The sequence below is a fragment of the Lynx canadensis genome, chromosome B3, assembly GCF_007474595.2.
Source record: "Lynx canadensis isolate LIC74 chromosome B3, mLynCan4.pri.v2, whole genome shotgun sequence".
NCBI classification, from domain to species: domain Eukaryota; kingdom Metazoa; phylum Chordata; class Mammalia; order Carnivora; family Felidae; genus Lynx; species Lynx canadensis.
This window is the reverse complement of record NC_044308.2, coordinates 5,246,451-5,265,386: the sequence shown is the minus strand read 5'-3', so window position 1 is coordinate 5,265,386 and position 18,936 is coordinate 5,246,451. Positions and strand designations below refer to the sequence as shown.

Genomic DNA, 18,936 nt, shown 5'->3' with positions numbered 1-18,936 from the left:
CCCAACAGGTGCCCTCCTCAATACCCATCACCCAGCCTCCCCTCCCCCCCACCCCCCCATCAACCCTCAGTTCTCAGTTTTAAGAGTCTCTTATGCTTTGGCTCTCTTCCACTCTAACCTTTTTTTTTTTTTCCTTCCCCTCCCCCATGGGTTTCTGTTAAGTTTCTCAGGATCCACGTAAGAGTGAAACCATATGGTATCTGTCTTTCTCCATATGGCTTATTTCACTTAGCATCACACTCTGCAGTTCCATCCACGTTGCTACAAAGGGCCATGTTTCATTCTTTCTCATTGCCACGTAGTACTCCACTGTGTATAGAAACCACAATTTCTTTATCCATTCATCAGTTGATGGACATTTAGGCTCTTTACATAATTTGGCTATTGTTGAGAGTGCTGCTATAAATGTTGGGGTACAAGTGCCCCTATGCATGGGGCTGGCTCTTTTGACTTTGATTTTGAATTTCATCCATATTGTTGTGTCCATATTTCTTTCCTTTTTATGGTTGAGTCCTATTCCGTGGTATGGGGAGACCACAGTTTATTCACTTTTTATGTTTATTCACATTTGGTTTGTTTCCAGTTTAGGGCTATTAAAAATAAAGCTGCTGTGAACGTTCACGTACAAGTCTTTGTATGGAGCTGTACTTTTTGGGGGGTAAATACCAAGGAGTGGAACAGCTAGGTCAGATGAATGGTAGCTCTACGTTTGTTTCCCAAAGTGGTTGAACTATTCTATGTTCTCACCAGTAACAGATGAAGGTTTCAGTTCCTCTACCTCTTCTCTACTACTTGGTATTGTTTTTGTAATTTTAGCCATTTTAGGAGATAGGAGGCACTATCTCATTGTAGTTTTAATTTGCGCTACCCTAATGATGCCAAGCGTCTTTTCACGTGCTTATTTTGCCATGCTTACCTTGTTTGGACAAGTACCTAGTCGTGGTTTTTGCCCATTTTAAAAACTGGGTTGAGTTTTGAGAGTTCTCTATCCAAGCATGCCTCAGATAATGCAGGTTTGGTTCTAGACCACCACAATAAACCAAGTCAAATGAATTTTTTTCGTTTCCCAGAGCATGCAGAAGTTAATAAACTACCACAGGATAGTGAAACCTTAAGTGTGCAATAGCATTAGTTCTAAGGGAAAAAAAAGTACTTACCTTAATTAAAAAATACTTTATTGCTAAAATAGCTAATAGCCATCATGAGCTGTAAGTCATAATCACTCATCACAGATCACCAAGTATGAAATATTGAGGGAATTACCAAAATAGGACACAGAGACCAGAAGTGAGCAAACTGTGTTGGAAAAATGGCGCTGAGAGACTTCATGGATGCAGGTTGCCACAAACCTTCAAGCTGTAACAAACACAGTATCTGCGAAGTGTGATAAGATGAGGCATGCGTGTATGCTTTGGATACAAGTCTGTTGGTCCCATTTTGCAAAGATTCTCTCTCAGTCTGTGGCTTCTCTTTCCAGTCTTTTAACAGTGTCTTTGAAGAGCAGAGGTTTAAGTTTGATGAATTCCATTTTTCTTTGGATTGTGTTTTTGTTGTTCTAAGAAACCATTACCTAACCCAAGAGGTAAAGGTTTTCTAGAAGTTTAAAATCTCAGGTTCTGTGTTTATGTCTGTGATCCATTTTGGCTCTGTGTGTATCCATGTATATGGCTCCTGCTAGGACTTTCAGTTCCTTTTCTTCGCATGTAGATATCCAGTTTCTAGCAACATTAGTTGAAAAGGCTGTCCCTTTCTCCACCGTATTGCTTTTGTACCTCTGTCAAAAATCAGTTGCCTTGAGTTTCTGTTCCATTGATCCATTTGTCTTAATGGCCATACGACATGGTCTCGATTACTGTAGATTTATACTAATTCTTGAAATTAGGTAGTGTTAGCTTTCCCATTTTATACCTGTAAAAGTTACTTTGGCTGCTCCAGGTCCTTTGCTTTTTCAGATGAATTTCAGAATTGTCAGTTTCTACAAAAGAATCTAGCGTTATTGAATCTATTGATCAATTTAGGGAGAAGTGACCTATCCATTTATTTAGCTCTTCTCTCAGCAGTATTTTATAGGTCATATATCCAGATCTTTCACATCTTTGTCAGATTTATCCCTAAGTAGTTCGTATTTCTTGATGCCACTGTGAGATTTTTAACTTACAATTTCTGGTTATTGCCTGCCTGTAGGAACACAGTTGATTTCTGTATATTGCTCTTATATTCTGAAACCTTGCTAAACTCACTTATTAAAAGAAAAATAAGGGGCACCTGGCTCAGTTGGCGTATGCAACACTTGATCTTGGGGTCCTGAGTTCGAGCCCCTTGTTGGGTGTAGAGATTACTAGAAATAAACTTAATTTAAAAGAAAAAAAAAAAGAGGAAAAAATACCCTCTTAATCAATTGGCTCTGCTTTGTGGACCATTCCTTCATGGCTCAGCCAGGCTATTCACACTCTGTTTCAGCCTCTACTTTTTTTTTTTTTTTTTTTTTTTTTTTTTTGAGAGAGTGAAAGAAAGGGGCAGAGTTTGGGGAAGGAGAATCCTAAGCAGGCTCCACTCTCAGCATAGAGCCCAACACGGGGCCCCATCCCACAATCCTGGGTTCATGACCCGAACCAAATCAACAGTCGGACGCTTAACCGACTGAAGCACCCAGGCGCCCCTCAGCCTCCACTTCTGCTTGTGTGGAGCCTGAAGACGAGCCAGAGTGCGAGCTGAGTGATTTGTCAGGCCTTTCCTGGAGTACATCAGCACTGGGCATGGGCTACGTTTCCCCAGTTCGTCATTATGCCTGTGGGAGCTCGGAAAGGCCTTTCCCTAAGTATCTCCTTTCCCAACTTTTTCTTTCCAGTCTTCTTATAGGTCTGTTGCTTGTCCCAACGATCGTCCCTTGTCCAGGTTGCTGCAGCCAATTCCAGGGCCATGGAACACTTTTGGCCAGAGCCACCCAGCCTTGGGAACACAGAGTCTGGCAAAACAAAGGCCAGCTCTTAGGTTGGTCTTTCAGGCGAGTGCCAGATGTGTTGAAGCCCACAGTCCCGAAGCTTTGAGAAGGACTATATTCCTCCCGCTGGGGCTAACAGCACGCACCAAAACCGTGAGCTCTTGTCCTCCTTACGGCCCCCCACGTGCGGTGTAGTAGGCAGGCAACTGGAAATGTCCTAGCACACTCACCGCAAAGCATGCGCTTCTTTCTTCCCCGGGTCGTGGGAAGTTTTTGACTAGATTTCTAGAGTTCTGCAAAAGTAGATTCTGACGGTTTCCACCACCAGTTCATTAGCTGCTTTTGTGGAAAGGCAGAGCCTTGGAGTTCCCTACACCATTTTCAGTGACGTCCCAATTCTAAATGTTTATACACCTAAAATGGCTTTGAAATATAACAAAGCAAAACTGATAGAACTGAAAGGAAAAAATGGACAAATCTGCCATTAGACTTCACTTTTCTCAGTAATGATAGAACTGGATAAAAAATAGTCAAGGCTATAGAGAAAACGATTCCCACCAATAACCAGTTGGACCCAGTTGTAGAACAACATCCAGCAACAGCAGAAACGTTCTTTTGCAAAGTGCATATGGAACAGTCATGAAAATAGACCATAGTCTGGGGCATGAACCTTAAGTTTTCAAAAACTTTAAATGATGCAGGCACCTGGGTGGCTCAGTCGGTTAAGCATCCAACTATTGGTTTTGGCTCAGGTCATGATCTCACTGTTCGACAGTGTGGAACCTGTTTGGGATTCTCTCTCTCCCTCTTGCCCCCCCCCCCCCGCTCCCTCTTTCAAAATGACTTAAAATCTTAAGAAAAATTTAATTCCATTAAACTTAACTATAACAAACTCTCAGAAAATGCCCCAATGCTTGGCAATTAGATAACACATCTAAATGATACAGAAAGGAAAGGAATTTTCAAAGGAAATTTGCAGACATTGTAAACTGAAAAAAAAAAAATACTACATATCAACGTTTGAGATGCAGCTAAAGCACTAGAGGAAATGTTACAGTATTAAATGCTTATCTTAGAAGAAAAGTCTCAATGCAATGAGTTTCTATGTTAAGAAACCAAAAACAACAAAATAACCTGAAAAGGAGAAAGGAAGTAAATAAACCTAAGAGCAGGAAGCAATGAAATTGAAAAGACCAAAGCAATATAGAGGAAATAAATAAAAAATCGGATTCTTAAAAAAAAAAAAAAAAGTAAACTTTTAGTGATAAGGAAAGAAAGGAAATAACAGATTAATATCAGGAATGAAAGTAGGGCTATCACTGTAAATTTTTTAATGTTTATTTTTGAGAGAAAGACAGAACATGAGCAGGGGAGGAGCAGAGAGAGAGGGAGACACAGAATCCAAAGCAGGCTCCAGGCTCTGACCTGTCAGCACAGAGCCCGATGTGGGGCTTGAACTCACAAACCATGAGATCATGACCCGAGCCGAGGTCAGATGCTTGACTGACTGAGCCACCCAGCCACCCCAAGGGCTATCACTATAGTCTCCACAAACCTGAAAGGGATCATGAGTGACAGTTACAAACTCTCTGCATAGAAATTTTGACAACTTAAGCAGATAAATTCCTTGAAAGACACAAATTACCAAACTCACCCCAAAAGGAAGAATCGGAATAGTCCTATAGCAATCAAAGAAATTTAACCCATCATTAAAACCCTGAAAATGAAAACTCTAGGCCTAGACAGCATTATTGGTGGATTCTACTAAACATTTAAATTAGATGGAACACCAATTCTATGCAATTTCTTCCAGAAAACAGTAGACCTACCACTTTTCACTCATTTTATGAGAATGACTCTGGTACCAAAACCACAGAAACACGAAACAAACCACAGACTAATATCCTTTGTGAACAGATACAAAAATCCTTAATATTAGCAAATTGAATCCAAAAACATAAAAGAATACATCATGACAAAGTAGGGTTTACCCCAGCAAGACAAGGCCGGCTTGGGAATGTAAGATAGGACCCAGAAGTTTCACTCCTAGGTATTAATACCCAATTGAAAACATGTTTGGGGTGTCTGGGTGGCTCAGTCAGTTGAGCATCCGACTCAGCCTCAGGTCACCATCTCACAGTTTGTGGGAAGGAGCCTTGCATTGGGCTCTGCACGGACAGCCCTATTGGAGTTCTCTCTCTCCCTCTGCCCCTCCCCACTCGTGCTCTCTCAAAATAAACTTTAAAAAAAGGTGGCAGGATATATATTTTTTAAATGTTCCTACAAAAACACATACACAAATTTTTACATTATTTCTCATAGCAAAAAAGTGGAAATCACTCAACTGTTCATCAGTTGACAGAAAGATGAACAAAATAAAGTATCTCCACCCAGAATATTATGCAGCATAAAAAGGAATCCATGTGGGGCACGTGGCTGGCTCAGTCGGTTAAGTGTCTCTCGGTTTCAACTCAGGTCATGATCTCAGGTTTCTGAGTCCAAGCCCCACGTTGGGCTCTGCACTGACACTGTGGAGCCTGCTTGGGATTCTCTCTCTCCCACTCCCACACATTCAAATTAAAAAAAAAAAAAAAAAGGAATACATGCTACAACATGGATGAACCTTGAAAACACTGCTAAGTCAAAGAAGCCTGACGCAAAAGGCCATACATTGTAGGATTCCATTTATATGAAACCCCTAGAGGAGGCAAATCCTTACGAAAAGAAAGTCGATTAGTGGTGCTGGGGACAAGAGGTCAATGGGCAGTGACTACTAATTGGTAAGAGGTTTCTTTTGGGGGTGATGAAAATGTTCTGAAATTCGATTGTGGTGATGGTTGTTGCACAACATTGTGAAGGGACTAAAAGCCCCTGAACCTTGTCGTGGCTCGTCAGTTAAGCACCCAACTCTTGACTCGTGGTTCAGGAGATCAAGCCCCGTGTTGGGCTCGGGGCTGACAGCGCGGAGCCTACTTGAGGTTCTCTCTGTCTCTGCCCCTCCCTCTTGCACATGCATGCTCTCTCTCCTCGAAATAAACTTTTTAAAATAAGTAAAAGGGTGAATTGTACAGTATGTGAATTATGTATAATTTTTAAAAACCAGTGTAATCTACCATATTAACCAAAAAAAAAAACCACGTGATCCTATCAATTGATGTAGGAAAAGCATTTGACAAAATTTATGATAAAATTTTCCAGAAAATGAGGAATAGGAGAGTTCCTTAACCTGATAAATTGCATCTACCAGAGTCAACTTACGGGTAACATATAAAACTAACCACTGGATGTTTTCCTCATAAGATTACAAATAAGGCAAAGCTGTGTACTTGTACTCCTCCTATTGAATAGTATACTGGAATTCCTAACCAGTGCGATAAGGCAAGAAGAAATAAGTGACACACAGATTGGAAAAAAGAAATGAAACCATCTTCATTCGCAGGGATCATGGTTGTGGAGATCCCAAGGAACCTACCTACAAAAAGCTCCAATTAGTTCCACAAGGCTATAGGATACAAGGTTTACCTACAGAATCAACCTCATTTGTACATACTATGTAATCAACAATTAAAACTAAAATTTGCAAAAGAGCATTTAAAAGAACTCCAAAACAAATACCTAGGTACATATCAAAACCTGTTATCTGTATGCTGAAAACTGCAAACTACTGATGAAAGAGACAAGACCTGTTTCAATAGACATACTGTGTTCTTGGGTCAGAATCCTCAGCAAAGTGAGACAGCAGTCCTCCCCAATGGTCTGGAGAGCTCATGTAATTCCAGCAGATAAGCTAACACTAAACTTTATATGGAAACACCAACGAGAACAGCCAAAGGATTTTTAAAAGAACCAACTTGGAGGCTGGTTCTATCACCCTATCTCATCTGAGACTAGCCTGTGCTACTGATGAGTGAAAAGACAAACAGGTCAGTGAACAGAACAGCGAGTCTAAAATGACCCACACAAATATGGTCAAATGGTTTTTGAAAAAGGCGTAAAGACAAGATAGGATAGTGTTTTTAACAGAGGGTGTTGAATAATTGGATATTCTTATGCAATAAAAGGGAGCTATAGCTATGCCTCACTCACTCCTCTTGAGGCAAAAATTAACCCCCAAAGATCAAAACACAAAATCTCCTTTTCGAAGAAGAAAAAACACTCATGGTATTTGGCCAGGCAAAGTTCTTAGTTATGACATCAAAAACATGATCCATAAAAGAAAAAAAAATTGGTAAGTTGGACTTGAACTTTTAGACTTGCTTTGCATGAGATACTTAAAGACCAAAGAGACAAACCGCCAACTAGGAGCAAGTATTTGCAAATCATGTATCTGATAAAGGACGTGTATCCAGAATATATAAAGAACTTCCAAAACTTAAGAAACAGCTAGCCTACAGGAGGGGGAAGGGTACAAGCCCTATCAGAACAAAATATCCTACACAAAGCTGTGGTGCAATGGGGTACAGATCAGAAGGTCTAGAAATAGACCCAAACACATACAGAACTTAGGTAGAGGACAATGCTGGCATCGCACGTCCCTGGATGTGGGGACAAGGGCCAGCCATCGGAAAGAGGATACAAAGGAGGCAGAAGGTAGAATGATGGTTGCGGGGGGTGGGGGTGGGGGCAGGTACCAGGAGTTCGTGTTTAATGGGGATAGAATTTGTGTAGAGAGTTTAAAAAAGCCCTGGAGGTGGATGGTGCTCGTTGGACAACAATGTGAACTTATTTAATACCACTGAATTATACACTTAACATAAAATTTACCACTTAACCATCTAAGTATATTTTACCACAAGAAGAAAAAAAGTATCTTAAAGACCTCCCCCACAGTCAGAAAATTTTCTTAAATCACCTACATACACACAAATTAACATCAAAGGAAATGCTGACGAAGTTGAGCACATTAAGAACTCATGTTCATCAAAATAAGGTATTTGTAAAGCACCCTGAGCATTGCCTGGCACAGAGTAGCACCACATAAATGTTTAAAACAAATGGCTAACATCAAAAGATACCGGAGCCTGAGAAAACGGCGGCGGAAGACACTCTGAACCCGTAACTATTAAGGGACTTGCGGCTAACATTTACGAGGAAAACAAGTCACTACGAAAAATACAGAAAACTTCAGAAGGGCAGGAAAACTTCAACAGCCACTCGAAGACAGAACAACTCCAAACGGCGGATGAAACGGACGCCGCCCGACATCGCCAGCACGTGGGGAAACGCGGCCTCGGCCACCTGTCCACCTGGTGTGTGGGCCGCGACGAACCGGACCCGCTGGCAGAGACGCCTCGGCAGCCCAGGGCTCCCGAGTATTGCGCAGATGAACTTGTGCCCGCGCACGCGAGGTTTCTGACCCCAAATCAGAAACGTACATGACCCATCAGGGAGGATTCCGGGAAGAGGCAGGAAAGCCCCTGGCTCCACACCGAGGCGCCAGTTTCGCAAGGCGGGTTTGCCGAAGGCTTGCAACTTCCAGGGGAAGGCTTGGAGGGTCAAAACTGACCGGTTCTGGGCGGTTTCGGCGCTTTGCACAGTAGCGGCTCCCCACCCCCTGATGCGGCCGCACGCGACGTACAGCAGTCAGGGTGGGCGAGAAGCACCCGTCCTCGGAACACCAGGGGTCCGTGTTCTGGTCGCCGCTTCTGATCACAGAGAGGCAGGCAGCCGTTATTGTGGTACCTCCCCTCAGAGTCGCAAGCCTGTCCCCACTCCGGTTCAGGTGACTTCCTGGTGATTCAAAGGGCCGGTGCCCTTTTGTTCCCTCTTCGTTTTTCACTTTTCCCCTTTCAGGAGCCACACATTAAAAGACTAGCACATTCACAAATATCCGCATATATGGGAAAAATTAGAAAGTCGCTGCGCATGCTCAAGGAAAGGTTTAGAGAAGACATAAGAAGACAAAGTCTACACCTCAGGGGATCCTCGCTACAGAGACAGCTTACAATAAAGCAAAAGCAGTAACAAAACACAGCAAACCCTGGGGAAGTGGGAGAATCCAATTCCCAGAGTTACCACACAACTGGATTCACATGTCCAGTGTTCAACAAAAAGTCACAAGGTATACCAAGAAATAGGTAAATATGGCCCATCATTCGAAGGAAAAAGTAGGGACACCTGGGGGGCTCAGTGGGTTGAGTGTCCGACTTCCGCTCACGTCACGATCCCATGGTTCGTGAGTTAGCCCTGCGTCGAGCTCTTTGCTGTTAGCACACAGCCCGCTTCGGATCCTCTTTCGCTCTCGCTCTGCCCCTCCCCAGCTTGGGCTGTCGCTCTCAAAAATAAACATTTTAAAATAAATAGGTAAATAAAACAGTGATCTAAATGTGCTTAAAGAGCTAAAGGAAGATGTGGAGAAAGTCAAAGTGTGAAGAGAAATGGAAATATTAAGGAGACAGAAAACCGAAAAAGAAACCAGGAAGAATCTCTGCAGCTGAGAAGCACAGTAACTTGAATGAAAACTTCACTAGAGGGATTCAAAGGCAGACCTGAGCAGGCAGGGCCAAGAGTCAGGTATTGAAGACACGGCGATGGCAATGACCGAGGCTGAGGAAGGGGGAGAAAACAAAATGGCTAGGCAACGGTGACCAGAGCCTCAGAGACCTACGGGACATCAACACAGGGACCAAGGCGCAGGTCACAGGCATCCCGGAAAGAGAAGAGAGGGAGGGGCAAAAAGAACGTTTGAAGAAATAATGCCTGAAAACTTCCCAAATTTGAAGAAAAACATCAACATCCAGAAAGCTCAATGAACTCCAAGTAAGATGAATTCAAAGACCCACGCTAAGACACATCACAGTCACATTTTCTTTTAAAAATTTTTTTTTTCAACGTTTATTTATTTTTGGGACAGAGAGAGACAGAGCATGAACGGGGGAGGGGCAGAGAGAGAGGGAGACACAGAATCGGAAACAGGCTCCAGGCTCTGAGCCATCAGCCCAGAGCCCGACGCGGGGCTCGAACTCCCGGACCGCGAGATCGTGACCTGGCTGAAGTCGGACGCTCAACCGACTGCACCACCCAGGCGCCCCCACAGTCACATTTTCAAAAGACAAAGAGCGAAACTTAAAAGCAGCAAGAGAGAAAGAAGCGAATCATCACCTACAAGGCATCGTCTTTAACATTAGGTAACTTGAAGCCATATAAACAAACGAAGATCTCAGTAAAGGTAAACATAGGCAATGATAAAAATTCGTATTACTGTAGCGTCTGGCTTGCAATTGTACTTTTTTGTTGTCTGTGTAATTTAAGAGACTAATTCATTTAAAGAAAATTAGGGGCACCTGGGTGGCTCAGTCGGTTGAGTGTCCGACTTCAGCTCAGGTCATGATCTCGTAGTCTGTGAGTTCGAGCCCCATGTCTGGCTCTGTGCTGACAGCTGAGAGCCTGGAGCCTGTTTCAGATTCTGTGTCTCCCTCTCTCTCTGTCCCTCCCCTGCTTGTGCTCTGTCTCTGTCTCAAAAAATAAACATTAAAAAAATTAAAAAAAAAAAAAAGAAAACTAACGTAAAAGCTAGTATTCCTGTACCTTTGGTTTATAACTCCCAATCTCGTTTTCTACACGATCTGGGAGACGAATGCACTTATTTTACTTTTTTTTTTTTAATTTTTTTTTCAACATTTTATTATTTATTTTGGGGACAGAGAGAGACAGAGCATGAACGGGGGAGGGGCAGAGAGAGAGGGAGACACAGAATCGGAAACAGGCTCCAGGCTCTGAGCCATCAGCCCAGAGCCTGACGCGGGGCTCGAACTCCCGGACCGCGAGATCGTGACCTGGCTGAAGTCGGATGCTTAACCGACTGTGCCACCCAGGCGCCCCTGTACCTATTTTACTTTTTAAATGTTTAATTATTTTTGAGAGAGTGAGAGAACGTGAGTGGGGGAGGGGCAGAGAGAAAGGGAGACACAGAATCGAAGCAGGCTCCAGGCTCTGAGCTGCCAGCACAGAGCCCGACGTGGGCTCAAACTCACAAACAATGAGATCGTGACCTGAGCCGAAGCTGGACGCTTAACCAACTGAGCCACCAGCGGCCCCGACAAAATACACTTTAAATAAAAAAGGGGAAGCCTGGGTGACTCAGTCTGTTAAGCATCCGACTTTAGATCAGGTCACGAGCTCCCGGTTTGTGAGTTCGATCCCTGCGTCTGGCTGTCTGCCGGCAGTGCAGAGCCTGCTTTGGATCCTCTGTCTCCTTTTCTCTCTGCCCCTCCCCCGCTCACGGTCTTTCCAGACTAAACATTAAAAAAACGTTACAGGAGTCAACAAAGGACATTATTAATAAAAGGCTCCATACAACAAGAAAATATGTAAAAAATGCACTTAATGACAGACCATCAAAATATACGAGGCAAAAACGGACAGAACTGAAGGGAGAAATGGTTGTACAGTAACAGGTGGAAACTTCAGTACCCCACTCACAATAACGGACAGACCAGACCAAAGGAAGGAAACAGGATTCACACAACACAGTAAACCAATAGACCTAACAGACACGTGCACAACACTCCGCCCGAGAGCAACACGCACATTCTTCTCAGGTACACATGGGACACTTTCCACAACAGACCATACATTAGGCCACAAATTAAGTCTCAAAGACCTCATACGGAGCAATCCCTATCAAAATAGCAACAGCGTTTTTCACAGAACCGGAACATAAACAATCCTAAAATTGGCATGGAACCACGCAAGACCCAGAATAGCCAAAGCCATCACAACAGGAGGCATCACAATTACAGACTTCAAGTTATATTACAAATCTGTAGTAATCAAAGCAGTACGGTACTGGCACAAAAAAACAGACACATAGATCAGTGGAACGGAATAGAAAACCCAGAAATAAACCTATGATTACATGCTCTGTTAATCCTTGACAAAGCAGGAAAGCACGTGCAACAAGAAAAAGTCTCTTCAACAAATGGCATTGGTAAAACTGGAAACCACATGCAAAAGAATGAAACTGGACCACTTTCTTATACAAAAATAAACTCAGGACAACTGGGTGGCTCAGTCAGTTAAGCATCCGACTTTGGCACAGGTCATGATCTTGCGGTTTGTGGGTTCGAGCCCCGCGTCAGGCTCTGTGATGACAGCTCAGCCTGGAGCCTGTTTCAGATTCTGTGTCTCCCTCTCTCTGCCCCTCCCCTGCTCATGCTCTGTCTCTCCCTCTCAAAAACAGGCATTAAAAAAAAAAATTCTTAGTAAATAAAAACTTAAAAAATGGATTAAAGATTGGATTAATGGATTAAATGTGAGACCTAAACCCTTAAAAAACCTGAGAAGAGCGCACAGGCAATAACTTCTCTGACATCAGCTGTGGCAGCATTTTTCTAGATAGGTCTCCTGAGCCAAGGGAAATAAAAGCAGAAGTAAAAATAAGCTATTGGGACTACATCAAAATAAAAAACCTTCTGCGCAGTGAAGGAAACAATCAACAAAACTAGAAGGCAGCCTACCTCCAAAGAAGACATGCATGTGGCCAGCAGACACATGAAAAGATGCTCAACACGATTCATCGTCAGGGAAATGCAAACCAAAACCACAAGGGAGAGGTCACCTCACACCTGTCAGAACGGCTAAAATCAACAACACAAGAAACAACAGGTGTTGGCGACGATGTGGAGAAAAAAGAACCAACCCTTGTGCACAGTGGGTGGGAACGCCAACTGGGGCAGCCACTCTGGAAAACAGTATGGGGGTCCCCAAAAAGTTAAAAAAATCACTACCCTACAATCCAGAAATCACACTACTGGGTATTTACCCCCCAAATACAAAAACACTAATTGATTCAAAGGGATACATGCACCCCTAAGTTGACTGCAGCATTATGTACAATAGCCAAATTATGGAAACAGCCCACATGTCCATCAACAAACAGATGGGATGCCTGGGTGGCTCAGTTGGTTGAGCGTCCGACTTCGGCTCAGGTCATGACCTCACGGTTTGTGGGTTCGAGCCCAGCGTCGGGCTCTGTGCTGACAGCTCGGAGCCTGGAGCCTGCTTCCGATTCTGTGTCTCCCTCCCTCTCTCCCCGCTCCCGCACTTGCCCTCTGTCTCTGTCTCTCTCTCAGAAATAAGCATTAAAAAAATTTTTTTAATTAAAAAAAACCCAGATGAATGGATACAGAAGATGTGGTGTACATACACAGTGGAATATTATTCTGCCATGAAAAAGAATGAGCTCTTGCCGTTTGCAACAACATGGATGGAGCTAGAGGATAGGATGGGACGTGAAGTCAGGCAGAGAAAGACAAATACCATATGATTTCACTCATGTGGAATTTAAGAAACAAAACAAGCTAAGGAAGGGAAAAAAAAAAGACAAACCAAAAACAGACTTTATAGAGAACTGACAGTTAACAGAGGAGACGTGGATTGGGAGAATGGGCGAAATAGGCAGCGGCATTAAGGAGTGAGCTTATCACGATGGGCACCGGGTGCCGTATGGAAGTGCCCAGTCACTATATTGTACACCTGCAACTAATATACCGCCGTATGCCGACTATCCTCAAATTAAATTCCAAACTTAAGAAAAATAAAGATACCATATACAGTATCTTCTCCGACCACAACAGGGTGAAGTTAGAAATCAATAACAAAACTGAAAATTCACAATATTGTGGAAGTTGAACCATACATTTTAAGCAACCAGTGGGTCAAAGAGGCAATCACAGGGCAAACTAGAAAACAGAGACAAAGGAAAATGAAAGCACAACAGTCGGAACTCACGGGATGCAGCAAGCGTGGTGTCAAGGGGGAAATTTCTAGCTATAAATGCTCACATTTAAAAACAAGAAAGATCTGAAGTCAACAACCTAACTTTAAACTAGGATTAAAAAAAAAAAAAACTAAAGCAAAAGCTCACAGAGGGAAGAAAATAGTAAAGACTACAGCACACATAAAGGAAACCAATAGGGAAAAACAAAACCAAAAGTTGGTTCTCTGAACACATAAATAATATTGACAAACTTTGAGCTAGATGGACTAAGGAAAAAAAGAGAGAAGACTCAAATTATTAAAATCAGAAATGAGGGGCGCCTGGGTGGCTCAGTCGGTTAAGCGTCTGACTTCAGCTCAGGTCACGATCTCGCGGTCCGTGAGTTCAAGCCCCGCGTCGGGCTCTGGGCTGATGGCTCGGAGCCTGGAGCCTGTTTCCGATTCTGTGTCTCCCTCTCTCTCTGCCCCTCCCTCGTTCATGCTCTGTCTCTCTCTGTCCCAAAAATAAATAAACGTTGAAAAAAAAATTTTTTTAAATCAGAAATGAAAGTGGGGACATTACTACTGATTCTACAGAAATGAACAAGATTTGAAGAGTATACTATGAAAAATTGTATGCTAACGAGTTGGATAACCTCCAAGAAATGGACAAATTCCTAGAAACACAAAACGTACTGAGACTAAATTACAAAGCAATAGACAATCTGAATAGACATATAACTAGTAAGGACATTAAATCAGTAATCAAATCTCACCCAACAAAGAGAAGCCCAGGACCTGAAGGCTTCACTGGTAAATTCCACCAAACATTTGATGAACTAATACCAATGCTTCTCAAACTTTTTCAAAAAAAAAATGAAGTGGGGGCGGGGAGAGCACTACCCAACTCATTCTATGAAGCCAGCATAACTGTGACACCAAAGCCAAAGGCATTACAAGAAAACTACACGCCAATATCCCTTTTAAACATTGACACAAAAATCCTCAGCAAAACACAAGCAAACAGAATTCAGCAGCATTTAAAAAGGATTACACACCAAGACCAAGTAGGATTTATTCCTGGAATGCAAGGACGATGGATGATTACACCACATGAACAAAATGAAGAAAAAAAACACATGATCATCTCAATCAATGAAGAGCATTTGACAAAACCCGACACCCTTTCATGATAAAAGCACTCAATAAAATAGGGAAAAGAAGGAAACTATCTCCACGTAATAAAAGCTGCATATGAGAAACCCACAGCAAACGGAATAAATGGTCAAAGACAGTTTTTACTTTAAGATCAGGAATAAGGCAAGGAGGCCCACTCTCACCACTTCTATTTAACACAGTACTGGAGGTTCTAGTCAGAGTCATCAGGCAATAAAAGAAATAAAAGGCATCCAAATTGGAAAAAAAGCAAAACTACCTGTTTGCAGATAATATGATCTTATATAGAAAACCCTAGAATCCACAAGGAAACTATCAGAGTAAGTGAATTTAGCAGAGTAACAGGATACCAAAGCTGTACACAAAAATCAAGTGCATTTCTATACCCAAACAATGAACAATCTTAAAAGGAAATTATAAAAACAATTCCATTTACAATAAAATCAGAAAGAATAAAATACGTAGAAGGTGAAAGACCTGTACAACGAAAACTACAAAACGCTGCTGAAAATAATTTAAAAAGACATATATACACGGAGATACAGCCCATGTTCATGGAAAGATTTAATATCGCAAACATGTCAATACTACCAAAAGTGATCTACAGATTCAATACAATCCCTATCAAAATCCCAGTGACATTTTTGCAGAAATAGGAAAACCCAAGGTGCCTGGGTGGCTCAGTTGAGCAACCGACTCTGCATTGCAGCTCAGATCATGATCTGACAGTTCATGAGTTCAAGCCCTGCATCTGGCTCTGTGCTGACAGTGTGGAGCCTGCTTGGGATTCTCCCTCCTTCTCTCAGTCCCTCCCCTGCTTGTGCATACACATGCACTCTGTCTCTCAAAATAAATACATAAGCTTTATTTTTTAACATTTATTTACTTTTGAGACAGAGACAGAGCATGAACAGGGGAGGGATAGAGAGAGAGGGAGACACAGAATCCGAAGCAGGCTCCAGGCTCCGAGCTGTCAGCACAGAGCCTGATGCGGGGCTCGAACTCACAGACCGTGAGATCATGACCTGGGCCGAAGTCAGATGCTTAACTGACTGAGCCACCCAGGGGCCCCAATAAACTTTAAAATACAAAAAAACAAAAAAACCCATCCTAATATTTACATGCATTCCTGAAGGGACCCTGAATAGTCAAAAAATTTTTTTTTCCTCTTTTTTTTTTTTTTTTTTTTTTTTTTTTTTTTTTTTTTTTTTTTAAGAGCCTGACCCATGACCCTGGGACCATAACCTGAGCCAAAATCAAGAGTTGGATGCTCAACCAACTGAGCCACCCAGGTGCTCCCCAAACATTTCAAAGTTTATTTTGGGAGAGGGGGGCACAAGCAAGGGAGGGACAGAGAGAGAGGAGAGACAAAATCCCACACAGGCTCCGCACTGTCAGCAAATAGCCCATGAGATCATGATCTGAGCTGAAACCAAGTGTCAGACGTTTAACTGACTGAGCCACCCAGGCACTCCCCCCGCCTTTTTGAAAATTTATTTTGAGAGCGAGCAAGAGAGAAAATATGAATCCCAAATAGGCTCCATGCTGTCAGTGCAGAGCCCAACGCAGGACTCAAACCCACAAACCACGAGATCATGACCCGAGCTGAAATCAAGAATCCTCAGATGCTTACCCGACTGAGCCACCCAGGCACCCCACCCCCAAAACATTCTTGAAATAGAAAAACAAAAGTGGAGGACATACTTCCTGATTTTTTTTTTTTCAACGTTTATTTATTTTTGGGACAGAGAGAGACAGAGCATGAACGAGGGAGGGGCAGAGAGAGAGGGAGACACAGAATCGGAAACAGGCTCCAGGCTCTGAGCCATCAGCCCAGAGCCCGACGCGGGGCTCGAACTCACGGACCGCGAGATCGTGACCTGGCTGAAGTCAGACGCCGAACCGACTGTGCCACCCAGGCGCCCCTATACTTCCTGATTTCAAAAGCTACTACACAAAGCTACAGCCATCACAACGGTGTGGCCCTGGCATAAAGACAGATATAGAGATCGATGGAACAGAACAGAGAGCCCAGAAGGGAACCCTTGCAAGTGATTTTTGACAAGGGTGCCAAGACCAGCCCATAGGAAAAGAACAGTCTTTTCAACAAATGGTGCCGGGAAAACTGGACAATCACGTGCAAAAGAACGAAGTTGGATCCTTACCTAATACCAGACCTGTAAATTAACTCAACATGAAGAAAGGACCTAAATGCAGCTCCTAAAACAATAAAACTCTTGGAAGAAAACATAGGAAAAAAGCTTCAGGACGTTGGATTTGGCGATGATTTCTTTAATAGGACACCAAAGGCACAGGCAACAAATGGAAAACAAGTCGGACTTCATGAAAATTAAAACTTTTTTTTTTTTTTACACATCACCAGACCCTATGCACAAGAGTAAAACAGCAACCCTCAGGAGAAAATATTTCCAAATCACATATCTGATGAGGAATTAATATCCACAATACATAGGGAACTCCTAAAACTCAACAAAAATCAAATAGCGCAATTCAAAATGTCCAAAGGACTTGAATAGACCTTTTTCCAAAGATACATGAATGGCCAATAAGCACATGAGATGCTCCACATCGCTGATCATTAGGGAAATGCAAATCAGTATCACAAGGAGATCGCACCTTACACCATTATTAGGATGGTGATTATCAAGGACAACAGAAAACAAGTGTCGGGCAAGGAGGTGGAAAAATCGAAAGCTCGTGCACTGCTGCAGGAACTAAAAACGATACCGGGCTCCTGGCTCACTCAGCGGAGGGCGCGACTCTTGATCTCAAGATTGTGAGCTCAAGCCCCACGTTGGGAGTGGAGATTACCCAAAAAAATATATAAAATCTTGGGGCACCTGGGCGGCTCAGTCAGTTGAGGGTCTGACTTCGGCTCAGGTCATGATCTCATGGTTCATGAGTTCGAGTCCCACTTTGGGCTTGCTGTCAGCACAGAGCCTGCTTCAATCCTCTGTCCCCCTATCCTTGCCCCTCCCCCATTCATGCTCTCTCTCAAAAATAAACATTAAAAAATTTTTTTTAATATATAAAATCTTAAGGGCACCTGGGTGGCTAAGCATCCGACTCTTGGTTTCAGCTCAAGTCATGATTTCACAGTTCCTGCGTTCAAGCCCCGGGTCTGGCTCTGCACTGACAGCATGGAGCCTACTTGGGATTCTCTCTCTCCCTCTTTCTCTCTCTCTCCCCCTCTCCAGCTTGTTCTCTTTCAAAATAATAAATATTAAAATATATAAAATCTTAAAAAAAGGTTAAGGAAATGGTATAGCGTCTGTGGGAAGCAGTATGTAGGCTCATCAAAAAATTAAAGAGAATTACCATATGACCCAGAAATTCCACTTCTGAGTATTCCCCCAAAAGAATCGGAAACAGAGCCCCAAAGAACTATTTGTACACCTATGTTCATAGCAGCATTATCCATAACAGCTGAAACACAGAAGCAACCCTGCGACCATCAACTGAGGAGCGGATAAACAAAATGTGGTATGTACAGGAGATGGAATACTCCTCTGGCCTAAAAAGGAAATCCTGCAATATGCTAGAACATGGATGAACCTTGAGGACATTATACTAAGTAATAGAAGCTAGTGACAAAAAAATATATAAGATCTCATTTATATGAGGTACTTAGACTAATCGGAATCAGAAAGACAGAAGGTATAATGGTAGTTTCCAAGGGAGAGTAGGGAATCATTGTTCAATAGGTAAAAAGTTTTGGGGCACCTGGGTGGCTCAGTGAAGTGTCTGACTCTTGATTTTGGCTCAGGTCATCATCTCAAGGTTTGTTCAAGCCCTGTGTTGGCTTCACATGATGGAAGCCCGCATAACAATAAAAATGAACGAACCGCACACAGGACACCACATGCATGGATCATACCGTGTTCAATGAAAAAACAAAACACAAAGGAACATACGCAGAATGGTTCCATTTACATAAAGTTCAAAAGCAGACAAACTATCATATAAGGACACGCGCAAAGGTGACACAATTCTAAGAGAGAACAGGGGAGGGAGTAACAAAAGATGACCCCCAGTGGTTCCCAATCTCCACCCTACATTCAGTCACCTTGGGTCAGGTGGGGGAGCTTTAAAATCTACCC

The 18,936-nt window shown here is 42.8% G+C and overlaps 1 protein-coding gene across 1 annotated transcript in view; it reads left to right on the top strand.

The window, feature by feature from the left end:
• Positions 1 to 14,007, top strand: part of PRC1 (protein regulator of cytokinesis 1) — a 40,850-nt gene extending 26,843 nt beyond the window's left edge. The window contains exon 13 of the transcript XR_003969295.1: positions 13,976 to 14,007. The gene's annotated coding sequence lies outside the window, so the exon portion shown is untranslated. The remainder of the gene's footprint in view (positions 1 to 13,975) is intronic.
• Positions 14,008 to 18,936: the final 4,929 nt, after the last annotated feature.